Source organism: Petaurus breviceps, unplaced genomic scaffold, assembly GCF_028583685.1.
Source record: "Petaurus breviceps papuanus isolate PSGF00001 unplaced genomic scaffold, PetGlider_PUasm1.0 174, whole genome shotgun sequence".
NCBI classification, from domain to species: Eukaryota; Metazoa; Chordata; class Mammalia; order Diprotodontia; family Petauridae; genus Petaurus; species Petaurus breviceps.
In genome coordinates this window covers 29958244-29972744 of record NW_027185761.1, presented here as the reverse complement: position 1 = coordinate 29972744, position 14501 = coordinate 29958244, and the positions used below count along the sequence as shown (strand labels likewise).

At 36.7% G+C, this 14501-nt stretch overlaps 1 pseudogene; it reads right to left on the bottom strand.

Annotated features, from left to right (window-relative positions):
• Positions 1-2207: 2207 nt before the first annotated feature.
• LOC138158097 (histone H2A.Z pseudogene) lies at positions 2208-5951 on the bottom strand (annotated as a pseudogene).
• Between the last annotated feature and the right edge of the window lie 8550 nt (positions 5952-14501).

Sequence of the window (14501 nt, the reverse complement as noted above, 5' to 3'; positions counted from 1 at the left end):
ATTCCTCCCCTTCCTGCTATGTCAGCAAGTTCAAGGGGCATGGAAGATCTTCAAATTCCCTTCACAGTATCCCATAGACTTCTCAAACTGTTTTTAAAAAAAGACATTATCATTTCCTAAAACCTATTCCTCTCCCTAACTTCTCTATTTCTGTCACTAAGTCACTTAGGTTCAAATGTGATAGTCATTCTTTGACTCTCTAACTTCCCTAATACTATTAGGTCTAATAATTTGCTACGCCTTGATGTTTCTGCCTTTAAAACATCTCTCACACAATTCCTCTTTTCTCTACTCACATGCCCACCACCTTATTCCGGCCTTCGTCACATTTCACTTGCACTAATGCAATCTTTCCAGTTGATTACTTTGAATTCTGCCTGCCCTCTATCACATCCCTCTACTACCCTGCTGCCAGATTACATATTCCTAAAGCATAGTTCTGACCATGTCCCTCCTTTGCTTAAAAAGCATCAGTCTCATCTTGTTACTTATAGAATAAAACATAAGCTCTTCTGCTTGACATTTAAAGACCATGGTAATCTGGTTCCAGCCTATCTTTCTAGACTGATTTCACAATATTCTTACTTACTCATTCTACATTCCATTCATAATGGCCTATTCTACAGGACTTACTGTCTCCCACCTTTATACTTCTGGAAAGGTTATTATCCCTGCTTAAAATGTCTCTCCTCTTACTTACCTCTCAGAGTCTCTGACTTATTTAAAAGTTCATTTCAAGAACCACTTCTATATAAGGCATTAAAAAAAAACCCAAATGTTATCTTTCTCTTCCAAATATTTGCTTGTTTAGGTAAAATGCTGTTTCCTTCCCATCTAGATTTTAAAGTCCTTGACCTCAAGGGTTGTTTATTTATTTTGTGATGGTAGATTTTGCATCCAGTTTAGAATCTGATATTATATAAATAATATAATGATATTGATGTAATATAATTATATATTATATAATGTAATATTGTTATTATTTAATTAAATATGTCTTAACTACATGTAAATATTTTTAACAATCTTTTTTAAAATTTTGAGTTAAAATTCTCTTCCTCCAGGCCATCTTCTCTTCTTTAGAAGGCAATCAATTGGATTACATATGAGGATATCTGAAACATATTTCTGTATTAATCATGTTGCAAAAGAGAACACCAAAAAACCCAATAAAAATAAAGGTATATGGCATTTTCATCATGAATACTTTGAAATTTTCTTGGATTATTGTCTTCATCAAAATTGCTAAATGTTTCACAGATGGTTATTCTTACGTTATTGCTCTTACTATGCACAATTTTCTCCTGGTTCTGCTTACTTCACTTTGCATCAATTAATTTGTCTTGCCAGGATTTTCTGAAAGAATCCTGTTTGTCATTTCTTTTTGCTTTATTTTAAATTTATTTATTTATTTTAGTTTACATCATTCAGTTCCATAGGATTTAGGGTTCTTAATTTTCTCCCCCTCCCTAATAATAACTGAGTTCTTATCCTAGAAGCTGGACTTTGGGGGCTTATCAAACAGTAGATTACTATAGTCATTGACTGTGTTTTGTGTACCTAACCTATTCCACCACTTTATTTCTTGGCCAGTGCCAAGTAGTTTTGATGATTCCTGCTCTGTAATACAATTTAAGATCTGGTATAGCTACACCACCTTCCCTAGCATTTCTTTTCATGAATTCCCTTGAAATTCTGTATGTTTTGTTCTTCCAGATGAATTTCATTATTTTTTTAGTTCTATAAAATAATTTTTTGGTGGTTTGATTAGCATGGCACTGAATAAGTTGATTACTCTAGGTAGAATTTTCATTTTTATTATATTACCTCGGCCTACCCACAAGCAACTGATTTTTGTTGTTGTTGTTGTTTTGGATATGACCTTTATTGAACTTTTCCACCAGAGAGGAAATAAAAGTCTGTACAAAACCAAATGTTCACTACTATAACTTCTGCATCACAATTAATATCCAAACAGATTTTTAAAAACAGTCAACTCAATCAAAACCCACTACTTCAGAATCAATAGCTTCTTTGAAGCCACAGTAATACTTAAATATGGTTAAGACTTCAATGCAGAAATTTGGTTGTTTGGAAAGTTAAGTAAGCTTCCAACTTAATCAAAATAAAATTACGAAAAGACAAAATTGTGGTTTTCACAGAGATACAGTCCGCTGGAAATCACCAGCACTGGACAGTTAAAGAGTATTTAGAGTCCTGAGATAACATGAAATCTAGGCATCCTTTAAACAGTCTTCTGTTGTCCTTTCTTTTCAATCAGAGATTTATGGATGTGTGGAATCACACCACCAGCAGCAATTGTTGCCTTTAATAAGAGAGTCCAATTCTTCATGCGCGGGAACAGCTAGCTGCAAGTAGTGAGGAGTGATGCACTTCACCTTCAAGTCTTTCGATGCATTTCCTGCCAGATCAAGAACCTCTGCAGTTAGATATTCCAGGATGACTGTGCTGTACACTGTGGCCGTGGCTCCCACGTGTCTGTGACTCATTGTGTGCAACTTCAGATGCAGGTGAATGCCCACTGGGAACTGCAAGCCAGCCCTCTGCCAGCAAGGGGGAAACCACCTTTATCTTTGCCTTTCCAGAGTCCTTCCCAGCCTTCCTACCAGCCTTTTTGAGTTGTGCATGAAGCTCTCTCGCACACACACTCATGGCAGAGAATGGACCAAGCAAACACTGGGAAGATATCCCTTGGGCTATTGCTCTGACACACTGTGACTGAAACTGTAGCAACTGATGTTTTTCCAGTTATTCAGATCTGACTTCATTTTTGTGAAAAAAATGTTTTTTGTAATTGTGTTCATATAGTTCCTTGGTTTGTTTTGGCAGGTAGATTCCCAAATATTTTATAATTACATTAGATATAATTTCCTTTTCTATCTCTTGCTGTTGGGCTTTGTTGGTGATATATAGAAATGCTAATGATTTATGTGGGTTTATTTTATTTCCTCCAAATTTGCTGAAGTTTTCTATTATTTCAAATAGTTTTTCACTTGATTAGGATTCTCTAAGTATATCATCATATCATCTGCAAAGAATCATAGCTTAGTTTCTTCTTTGCCTATTCTAATTCCTTCAATTTTTTTCTTCTCTTATTGCTAAAGCTAACATTTCAAGTACCATATTGAATACTGTAAAGCTGAGCACTAGCAGCTCTTCAGAGGAATGTTACTGTGAACAGTTTTTAAGGTTCTGATCACACAGTATAGTGAACACTCTGTTTAGTAACAAATCAAAGCAAAACATTCAGAGAAAATCAAGGTACAGCATTCACAATATTACAACTTATCACAGAAGATCACAATATAGTATTCACAACAGCTTATCATTAAAATGGCCACATAGAGGTGGCCAGGTGGCTCAGTGAGTAAGAGCATGGGCCCCAGAGTTGGGATGACCTGGGATCGAATCCTGGCTCTGATACTTAGCACCACACCCAGAAATAACTGGCCGTGTAACCTTGAGCAAGTTACTTAACCCCAATTGCTTAAAAAAAAAATGGCCACATAGCTTCCACCATAGTGGCCACAAAGTTTCGAACAAAGAACAATCATCTCAAAGTTCAATACTCAAAGTCTTCCACTCATGGGTCACACTAAGTTAACTCAATCAGTCACTCATTCAGCAATCAATTACTAAGTATCATTAATCACTAAATACAATCATTAGAAAATACACAGACTCCCCAACCCTAGGTCACTAGTAAACTACAATTTCATCACTATTCAGTATCCATGGAGAGGTCTTTTCATCTTGACTAGAGGCAGGCAGCTCCTACCTGAATCCACCAAACAGTCACCTGGATTCAAAGGCAGACAGCTCTCAGTTCCTTTTCCAGCTCTCTGTGTAAGTCCTGCTCCACAATGAAGTTCACAGGGTCCAGTCCATTTCAAATCCTTTATAATTGCTGTTCTCGAGAATTCAAGGCTCAACCAAGCTACAAACAGACAAAGTCTTAGCATCCTGGTCATGCTTCCTCAGTCTTCTGCAGCTCTTCAAAAATTCAGAATCATCTTATCTAGCCTGGGCAGGGGGCAGGGTAGGAGGGGGGCTCCTGGACTTCTCTTCAGAAGAAACCCTGCCACCACAAGTTCTCAGGAAATTCTGACTCAGTTCTCAATTCTCATTTCTCTTCTGTAGCTGCTCTGTTTCCAGATGCTGGTCCCAAGAAATTCTGACTGTCCCTTCCTGGGGCTTTTCCTTAAATACACACAGCATTAGCTTCCTTTTTCAGCAAACCCCTTCCTGTTAAGTCAGGAGTTCATCCCTTCTGTTTCCCCAACAGAGGCTTGATCAATTACTAAGTGCTAAGTACCTGCTACCTTTGCTTAAATTGAAAGGAGGTGCTAAGTATCTGCTTATTTACCAATACAAAAAGGGGTCTTCAAAATCAAATTACATTACCATTACAAAAAACAGTGGTTATAATGAACATCCTTGTTTCTGCACCAATCTTATTGGAAATGCTTCTAGCTTATCCCCTTTACATATAATGCTTGCTGATGGTTTTAGGTACATGTTACCTGTTTGTCATTTCTTATAGTATAATAGTATTGCATCACAATCTTATATGACTATTGTTCAGCCATTCCCCAATTGATTTGAATCCCCTCAATTTCTGATTTTTTGCCACTACAAAAAGATCTGCTATAAATAATTTTGTACAAATACATCCCTTTTCCCCTTTTCTTTGATCTCTTTTGGATAGAGGCCTAGGACACAACCATTTAACAGGAAATATAGATTTTACTCAGGCCCTAGTCAGTGGATCCAGGGTAAAGTGACCCCATATGAGCAAATTGATGAACAGTAAAAGGGAAATTCATTTTATAAGTCATAATGAAAGGACAAAAAAACCCAGAGAGCTAGTAAGTAATTCCACAGAGCAAGGAACTAAAATAGAGTGCATAACAAGAATTTGAGAAGAACATAGAGCTTGTGTGTATTATTTCCTTAGCTAGTCTACACTAAGACCAAATTAATCTTGGCAATAACCACTCATATTTCTTGGAAAACTTCAGAATTCCATTGAAGGATGGCCTATTTTCACAGTGAGTAGTTTAATCATTCTGATGGGGAGTGTAGTCTATCAAAACCTTGGACAGGTCAAGCTTCAGATGTATATTTTCTACTTAGGTGTCAATGTACCTGAAATTCCAACATTACCAAATCAATTTAAAAAAAAATTTACTTAGGGGTAGCCAGGTGGTGCAGTGAGTAAGAGCTCTGGCCCCAGAGTTGGGAGACCTGGGATTGGTTCTGGGCTCAGATACTTAACACCCACACAAAATAACTGGCCTTGTAACCTTGAGCAAGTTACTTAACCCCAATCACTTTAAAAAAAATTACTTAACTGAAAGTTTAAGTTTTATTCCATGTCCAGTGAATCTCTGTTAATGTGAAAATCTTTTTTTAATGCTTTTGGACAAGGCTTATGATTTCATTGGTATAGAGAATTCTAAGAAAAGGAAAGTCCCTTTAGCAGTGCAATTCAGCACCTCCTCTATAGCTTATAGTCTTAAGAGTTTCCCAGAACACAGAGAGGTCCTATAATCAGTACCTATTAGAGGACTAGAACACAGTCCTTATTGACTCTAAATTTGGCTCTCTATCCCCTCCCTGATGTTAATGTGCCATGCAAATACCTCAAGATGGAATAAAAACCTAGTCATCAGAACTTTTTTTAGCTAATGCTTTTCTTTTGTGGAAGTTACACTTTAGGGCTTATGACTATTGAAAAGATACAGAGGAATGGTTCAATAAAAAGAGGTGAAAGGTGTCAAAAATATACTTCTGCTTCACCACTTGGCCAGAGAGTAGCACTGATTCTCTTTTTTAAATGGCCTGAGCAAATTGAACTGTCTACTGGATCCCAGTGCTTAAGATCCACTTAATAAGGTGAATGTACCTCTATCCTGGGGGGACAGGGGAAAGGATGCTCTCATTACTGGTATCTTTTTTTGTAAAAAACCTGGACAAAACCTGCATAAAACACATTTCAGACTAATGGGTGCTCAGTGAATCCAAGTGTGGAGGAAACACAATATATTTCTTAAAACACAAAAGGGCAGTGGATATCAGGTTATTCTTCAAGTTGCTGATACAACCTAAGTTTGTCTTCCCCCCTGTGGGAATGAGAGGGATGTCATCTTAATAGCTGTCAAAAATGTAGGAAGCTTTGGATAAAACTAGATCAGACACCAGTTGGATGTGACTTGATGGGACATTATCTAACTTAATATGGCAGGTGTACACACAGTGGAATTTGTAACTTTTTTCTAAGGCCAAATGAGAAAGAAAATTACTTCTCCCTTGGCAATTTTCTAAATATAAACCTCAGTCTCAGGGCATAGATAGGCCTCACAACACTGGTTTTGTCATGTTGCTATTTGTGAGTCCCCAGAGCTATGCTATTTTCACTCATAACACTCTTTTTTCTTATGTGCTAATGGCAAGCATCTAATGGGGGAATAAGAGGTAATCTCTTTGCCAAATTTATTTCACATGGTCACATTAGAGCAATGCAGTGCCATCCCCCTTCCCCCAGATGTTTTGTTCTCTCTCCATCATTCAGACTGGGGAAACAAATTTGGAAACAAAAGCCTTGTGCTGTATGACTGAATTTTACTTATTTGATTTCCTTCTGCCTCTTTATCCTACATAAGACAAGAAGCAAAGATAGAAAAATTATATTACATTGAGGTCATTATGTCTTTTCTACATTGCCTTCTAGAGATTCTATATTGTCCCAGAGGGATGGTTTGAGCAGTTTTTCTCTCTTTGACATAGCATCTTTACATCTGTGTAGACTGACCTAAGCATATTTGAAAAGGGGAATTTACTCAAAGGACAATGGAGAGACACATGATTGGATGTGAATAGTTTACAATATTTTACCAGTGAGAAGCTGTGTAGGACAAATGGATAAAGGATGTCATCAGAAATATATACATACATAATGCATACATATATCTGTGCATGTATATATGCATCTATATATCTACGTATGTATCTATTTATCATATTAAAGAGAGGGGGCACTGATGCTATAGCATGAGTATCCAATAACCAGTGAAAAGTTTCTATTCATATCTAGTTGACATCAAGAAATAAAGGGAAAGGGGTAGCTAGGTGGTGCAAAGGATAAAGCACTGGCCCTGGAGTCAGGAGGACATGAGTTCAAATCCAGCATCAAACATTTACTAGCTGTATGATCATGGGCAAATGACTCAAAAATGGTTGCCTCAAAAAAGAAAGAAATTAATGTAAAGATTCCTAGAACAATTTCTAGACTATTAAAAACAATCATTACTATTATTTACATAGCAGGTGGACATTTGCAAAACTAGTAACATTATCTCATTGAAATGCACACATTAATGAGATTGAGGTATGGTATGTTTGAAAGGATGTTTTTGGGTTTGGGATTCAGAAGACCTCAGTTCAAATCCTGCCTCTTGGAATTACTACCAGTATGATGGAACTTATCACTTACAGCCCCTGGGTCAAATTTTCCTTATTTGCAAAATGAAGGAGCAGAACTACATGACCTTCCCAATTGCCCTCCACAAAGCCAAAAAAAAAAACCAACCTTTAAAGTCCTTTCTAATTCTATATTTACATGGATGATCCTACAATCTGAATACATTTTCTGGACATAAGTTTACATTACAAGTTTGTCAACATTTATATGACTATTTTTCCTTCTTTTTTTTTTTAAGTACCTTAACATTTTAAAGTTTGTGTTGGAATAAATTCTCCATCTGAAGAGGAGTAATTTGGAGATAAATGAAAGGCAATATGAAATCTTCAAAAGCACAATATATTGGTTCTATGTGACAATCAATCAATAAACAATTATTAAACATGTACTATATACCAGGTACTGCATGAAGCACTGGGAATACAAAAAATAAAATGAAAGTCTCTGCCATCAAGGATCTTACCAACTAATGAGGAAGACACTATGTAACTGTATAGAGGAAAATAGGAAATAATTAAAAGAGGGAAGGCATAAGAATTAAGATAGGAAGGCTTTCTGTAGAAGGTGGGCTTTTAGTTGGAACAGAGAAGAGTGAAGATTCCAGGTGTGGGTAAAAGCCATAGAAAATACCTGGAGGAGAGGTAGAGTGTCTTTAAAAAAAATAGAATAAGATAAATATTTTTTTTCCTCTTTAGATTAATAGTAGAGCTCATACTTTAAAAGAAATTATCTTTCCCAGCTCCCTCACATGCAAAGATGCAATCCTTAAGTCATTCTCTCTATTCTAACCCAGTACAGCCCTTTTACACTTTTTTTCCTTGATGTTTATTCATTACATTACATACTTCAGTGGATTATCTTACTGTGGGCACTCCCTTAATTGGTATAAACCTATCATTCAATTAATATTTATAAAATAGTGTACTATACTATTTGCATGAGATATAAGGCATTTGGGACATGAGTGCAAAGAATGAAACGTTGCTTTCTTGAAAGGTGATCATTTGATAGTAAGGTAGATAATAGGTACTCACATTAATATATACACATAAAGATGAACTGAATAAAATAAACTATGTACAAAGTTTGAAATATGTACAAAATGTGTACAAATATATACACACAATATGAAATGAATAAATTAAAATATGTACAAAATAGTGAAGATAGTTTATGAGGAAAAGAACTCACAATTGATATAATCAGAAACAGCAATCCATCCATGCTTTCTCATTCTGTGTGAATCTTGTCCATTTCTTCCCAAAATTTCTCCCTAGAGGATCAACCTGACACATTAGGAGGTCTTCTTTTTGGGCTGACATCCTTTGCACTTGGAACATGACTTCCCATTTTAGATCCATATCATGTTACTCATGCTTTTATGCCACATAAAAATCACTCTCTGAAGTCTACTGATATCCATCAAGTTAGCAATATCCATTGTTTTTGGGTCTTTTTCAATTCTAATTATTCTGAAAACTTTGTATTTCCATGATTTGAATCCATATTTAAAAGGTGAATTTTGGTTAAAAGGAAGAATGAGAAGTCTTAAAAAGAATAATAAAAAAAGATTTCCCAAAAGGCATCATCTATTTTCTCCTTCCTGCGCAGTTTTGGGCTTGTGTTGGTGCCTACTTGAGACATGTACAAATAGACTAATGCATTGGACTATTCATTTAAATAAAATATTGAAAATAATCAAAGGATGAGGTCATTTGTACATTTAATTTCTTTAGTGTGGGGAATGCAGTATGGACACTCTCTTCATGAGATTGGTAACTCATTTATTACTTAAAAGTTTTTAGATATTTGACTGAATGAAATAACAGCTTAATTGAGTTTCTCATACTTTCCATGTTTCAGAAGCAGATCTTAAGCTCAGGTCTTTTGACCTAAAAATCAATCCCTCTATCTACTATTCCATTCTACCTCAATCTCCTTATTTTATGCCTCATGTAATATGGATATCCAGAGAATCTGAAACAAGATTATATCCTGTAGCACTATGGGAAAATGTGTATGCTCACACTTGCATGTTTGACTCACCTTGTTAAAGGAGAGCTATAAAGGGGGGTGAATCCAAGATGGCAGAGTAAAAGCAGTAACTTTCTTGAGCTCCTGCACCTACCACCTCCAATATCTGTAAAATATAACTGTAAACAAATTTTAGAGCAACAGAGCCCACAAAGTGACAGAGAGAAACAAATCTCCTGCTGAAGGCAGCCTGGCAGGCCAACAGAAAGGGTCAACCACACTGGACTGGGAGCTGAGTGTAGTCCCATGTGAGCCAAGTGGGCCCAGACCTAGGCCAGCCCTGACCAGCAGAACAGAATGGTGGGAGCAGACTTTAGGAGAGGGAATTACTGGCAGCTGTGGTGGTTTCCAGACTTCTCAACCCATAATGCTAAAGAGAAAGTAAAAGGTCAGTGGAGAACCCTGTTGATGCAGGGTGAGAGAAGAGCTCAGGCAATCCTCTGCCCCTGGGGCAAGAGGTATGCAGCAGTTGAGCAGCTTCTGCCACATGGCTGCCTCTGGTGCTCCTGGCCTGCAGATCTTAGGAGGACCAAGCAACCATTCAGATGGTAATCACTCTTGCTTGGACCTGCTTGGATTTGGGTCCAGACTTGGGTGGTGGTCCTGGGATGAGGAGCACCAGTATATCAGAACTTGTGTTGGCGATAGAGAGGTTGTCCTCCTCAAAGCTCTGAAAACATTTGTGAAAACCCCAGCAATTTGGGACACAGCTTTCTCCACTCTGGAAGCAGAGTTCTACTGTGGCAAAGAACTCAAAAGTCAAGTAATTGGCTGGCAAAATGAGGAAACAGAGGAAGCACAATCAGACTATAGAATCTTTTTTGGGGGGACAAAAAGGATCAAAACATGGAACCAGAAGAAGAAAACAAAGTCAAAACTCCTGCATCAAAATCTTCCAAGAAAAAAAAAATGTGAACTGGTTGCAGGACATGGAGGAGCTCGAGGAGTTATTTTGAAAATGAACTAAGAGAAGTGAAGGAAAAATTGGGAAAAGAAATGACAATGATGCAAGAAAATCATGAAAAATGAGTCAATAGGAGCAACAAGGTGGAAAGTAGAGGGGAAGGGGATAAAAGGGGGGGTAATAGTAGGGAGGGCAGATGGGGGGAGAGGGTAGTTAGAAGCAAACACTTATGAAAAGGGACAGGGTCAAAGTAGAAAATAGAATAAGTGGAGGGCAGGATCGGATGGAAGGAAATATAGATAGTCTTTCACAATATAACTATTATGGAAACATTTTGAGTAACTACATATGTACAAGCTATATTGAATTGCTTATCTTCCCAGTAGGGATGGGTGAAGAGGGAAGAAGGGAAAGAATCTGGAAATCAAAGTTTTAAAAACAGATGTTAAAAATTTTTTTTTTACATGCAACTGTGAAATAAGATATACAGACACTGGGTTATAGAAATTCATCTTGCCCCATTAGAAAGTTAGAGGGGGTTGGGGGAGGATATAAGAGAGAAAAGGATGGGAGAAGGGGTAATCAGTTGGCTCGCTATCTTGGGTTGGGGCCTAGGGGAAAGATGGCGAGAAAAGTTACAACTCAAAATATTGTGGAAATGAATTTTGGAAACTAAAAACAAATAAATTAATTGGAAAAATAAAGGAGAGCTGTAAATTTATATTTTGCTTCTCAGAATTAATTTTTAAAAATTAAGTAGTAAAAAATAGTGGAATCTCACCATATTTATGTCTCTCAAATAATTGTGTGACCATCATTCTGTGATCTTCCATAGACAGTTGTCTGCAATAAAAGTGGGTTTTTTTAGCCTTCTTGTGTATTCATCATAGATAACACTTAATATAAAGGTAAAATATGTAGACCATTGTCATGAAGCTGATATACAGCTGAATGGAGACTCCAGATAAGTAGCTACTAATATCATTTGCTCCCTATTTCTGGCATTAAAATCACGAAAATACGTGATTTCTTTCATTCTTCTGAAATTATCTACTATGTGCATAACATGAAATTTGGTCCATGAGGGAAATACCAAGAATTAGTTCTTGAAATGAGCTTTGAAACATGGATAGGGCTTTAAAATTTTTTTTTTAATTTCTGTGCTTTTAGTTTACAACATTCAGTTCTACAATCCCTTGAGTTTAAACTTTTCTACCCCTCTCTCTCCTCCACTCTCCTTGCTATGGCAGCATGCAATCCAATATAGGTTCTACAAATACCTTCATACTGAATGTTAGACAAATTGTAAAGAAGGATTATAACCAATGGAGTGGACAATGAGAAAGAAGGGACAATACAAAACACAGAAGAGAGAGAGCAAGGAGTTTGCTTAAATCTCTATTCAGACTCTGTAGTTCTTTCTCTGGATGTGGATATCCCTTTCCATCTTGAGTCTTTTGAAATTGTCTTCTAACCTTGTTTCCTGCTCATAGAAACCTGATCTGTTAAAGTTAATCATCACACCTATGATGTATCTGTAATTAGGTAGGACTTTTTTTTAGGTAGAAAACAATGAAGGACACATTTTAAGTACAGTGAATAGATTGAGCAAACACATAGTAGTAAGAATATTTAAGCTGTCTTTAGAAAACAAGATGTAGACCACAGTAGTGGGAGGGAAGGTTTGTGCATATCAGTAGTGGGAAGTGAGGTGGGAAAGTAGGTGTGTGGCAAATTACAAAGCAAAACTTCCACTCAGTTGTCTGCATGGGTGGCGAAAAGCAGAAGCACAGGTTGTTTGACAAATCATTTTTTACTGGACTTTGGCCTGGGCTTTTGTTCACTTCAATGTAGCAGGGGACTGACCAATGACATTCCAGCCTTTATGAATAGGCATAACATTGTCAATCTGAAGCAATTCCATACTGAGACTTTGGAGTATGTAGAGACATTTCTATAAGCTTTTTCATATATTTACCATGTAGTGAGAAAAGGCTTTTCAATTGGTGTCTGAGTTAAAATTGAATTTGGATACAAAAAGCCCCCATCAGCTGGTCCTTCTCTCTCCTGCAAATACTGTTGTAAGCATCCAGGCAGAGAGATCATTCATGCCTGCATCATGAAACCATGAGCACATTGCCTGCTGTTGTTTTTGTCTTTGTAGTGTCTGCCATTTCCATTTTGGAGATGGAAAAGACTAGGCTTTAACTCTGTAAGTTTCTAAATATCAGCAAAACTACCAGAGCCCCAAAAGCTATGTCCATGTTAGAGTTCATGGACAGCTGAGGCTAGTCTATAAGCATAGCCCTGAAGATGTACTGGGACTCAGTCCAGCACTGGATTGACCTGGCAGCCAAGATGCTTGATCCTACAAGCAGAGGAGTAACTGTCTATATTCAAAACTTTGATTAGCAGTATAGTTATCAGGGTGAATGTTTTGTAGAAAATGCTTTAAGTTTGAAGCTTCTATCCCCAGAGACCAGGGTGATATAGAAGAGAATGTGTCCCTTTTTTGGGGGGATATGTTCGTAACTTCTGTTCTTGCTATATTATCTCAGTAAATATCCATTTTGTAAAAATTAGTTGATGTTACTTGGTTACTTGATATGGAAGTGCTAATTACTAGGTCAATCAATGATATAAAGGAAATAATTATAACTGGCAATTGATATTGGGGGAAAACACACCAGAATGGGTTCTTTTGACAGTAACATTAAAAAGACACCCTATCCCCTTACTAATACCATAGAATCCTGAGGGCAGAAATATAACCTTTCTCTGGAGAAACTGACTTCTCAGGGTGCGGGGAGTTGGAGTAATGATTCCTGAGTCTAATAAGGCTACATTTATATAAACTTTAGGGAATGAACTTCAAAGAAATGTGGTAACACTATGAAGACCTGATGTAGATTTTACTGAAAATCTGTTCTGCTTCTAAAATTTAAATGCTAGAATGGATTGCAGAGGTCAACTAATCCAACCCTGCTTAAAGCTTGAATACTCTCTACAACAGTTTTTTTAGGGGGGAAGACAGGGCAATTGGGGTTAAGTGACTTGCCCAAGGTCACATGGCTAGTAGGTGTTAAGTGTCTGAGGCCAGATTTGAACTCAGGTCCTCCTGACTCCAGGGCTGGTGATCTATTCACTGTGCCTCCTAGCTGCCCCTCTCTAAAACATTTTTGATAAATTTCACCTTCTATTTAAATACATGCAATGATAGTAAATCTATTCTCTATCTTACTAAGCACTAAGTAGCCCTTTTGAATATTTCTAATTATTAGATTTTGTTCTTTATGTAAAATAAATTTTGTTATTTCAAACTATATACTCTAGGACTAAGAGGGGAAAAAACCCTCTTCTTCCCCTGCCATTCCACAAAATAGTCCTTTTATATCAAATCACCTCTTAATTACTTAAATGCAATGCTCATCATATTGAACTTGTCTTCTCTTCTCCAAGTTTAACATGCACAATTGCTTCAAATGATTGTGTATGTGCATACTATGATCCCTCTTCCCCATATAATTCTATATACAGTCCAGTTTTCTAATTTCATTGATCAAATATGGCATCCAATATTGGATACAATACGCTATTATAAAAGCAGGATAGAATATAATGGGAGTAGAATCTCCCTCATTCAGAACTCTTGATTTTTAACATAACCTTAGATCATATGAAACTCTTTTAGTTTCCACATCCCACCATTCATATTGAGCATGTACTCTACTTAATTCCCCAATATTTTTCACATTAATTGATTTCTAACCATCATTTCATTCTCCACTGCTATTTTAAAACCCATTTGGAACATTACATCTTTATTATTAATCGATCAATGAAAATAATTGGCTCATCATTTTAAACTGTCAAGCCCTTTTTCGATCTTAATTCTGATATCCAATGTATTAGTTATTACTCCCAGATTTGTCTTATAAACATGCATTGGGTAGTCAATTAAGCAATTCTGAATCTTCCTAATGGCTATCATTCTGTCTACATCTCCCTAGTTTGGCCACAAAAATTTTCATGACAGACTGTCAGATCCTTTGGATAATA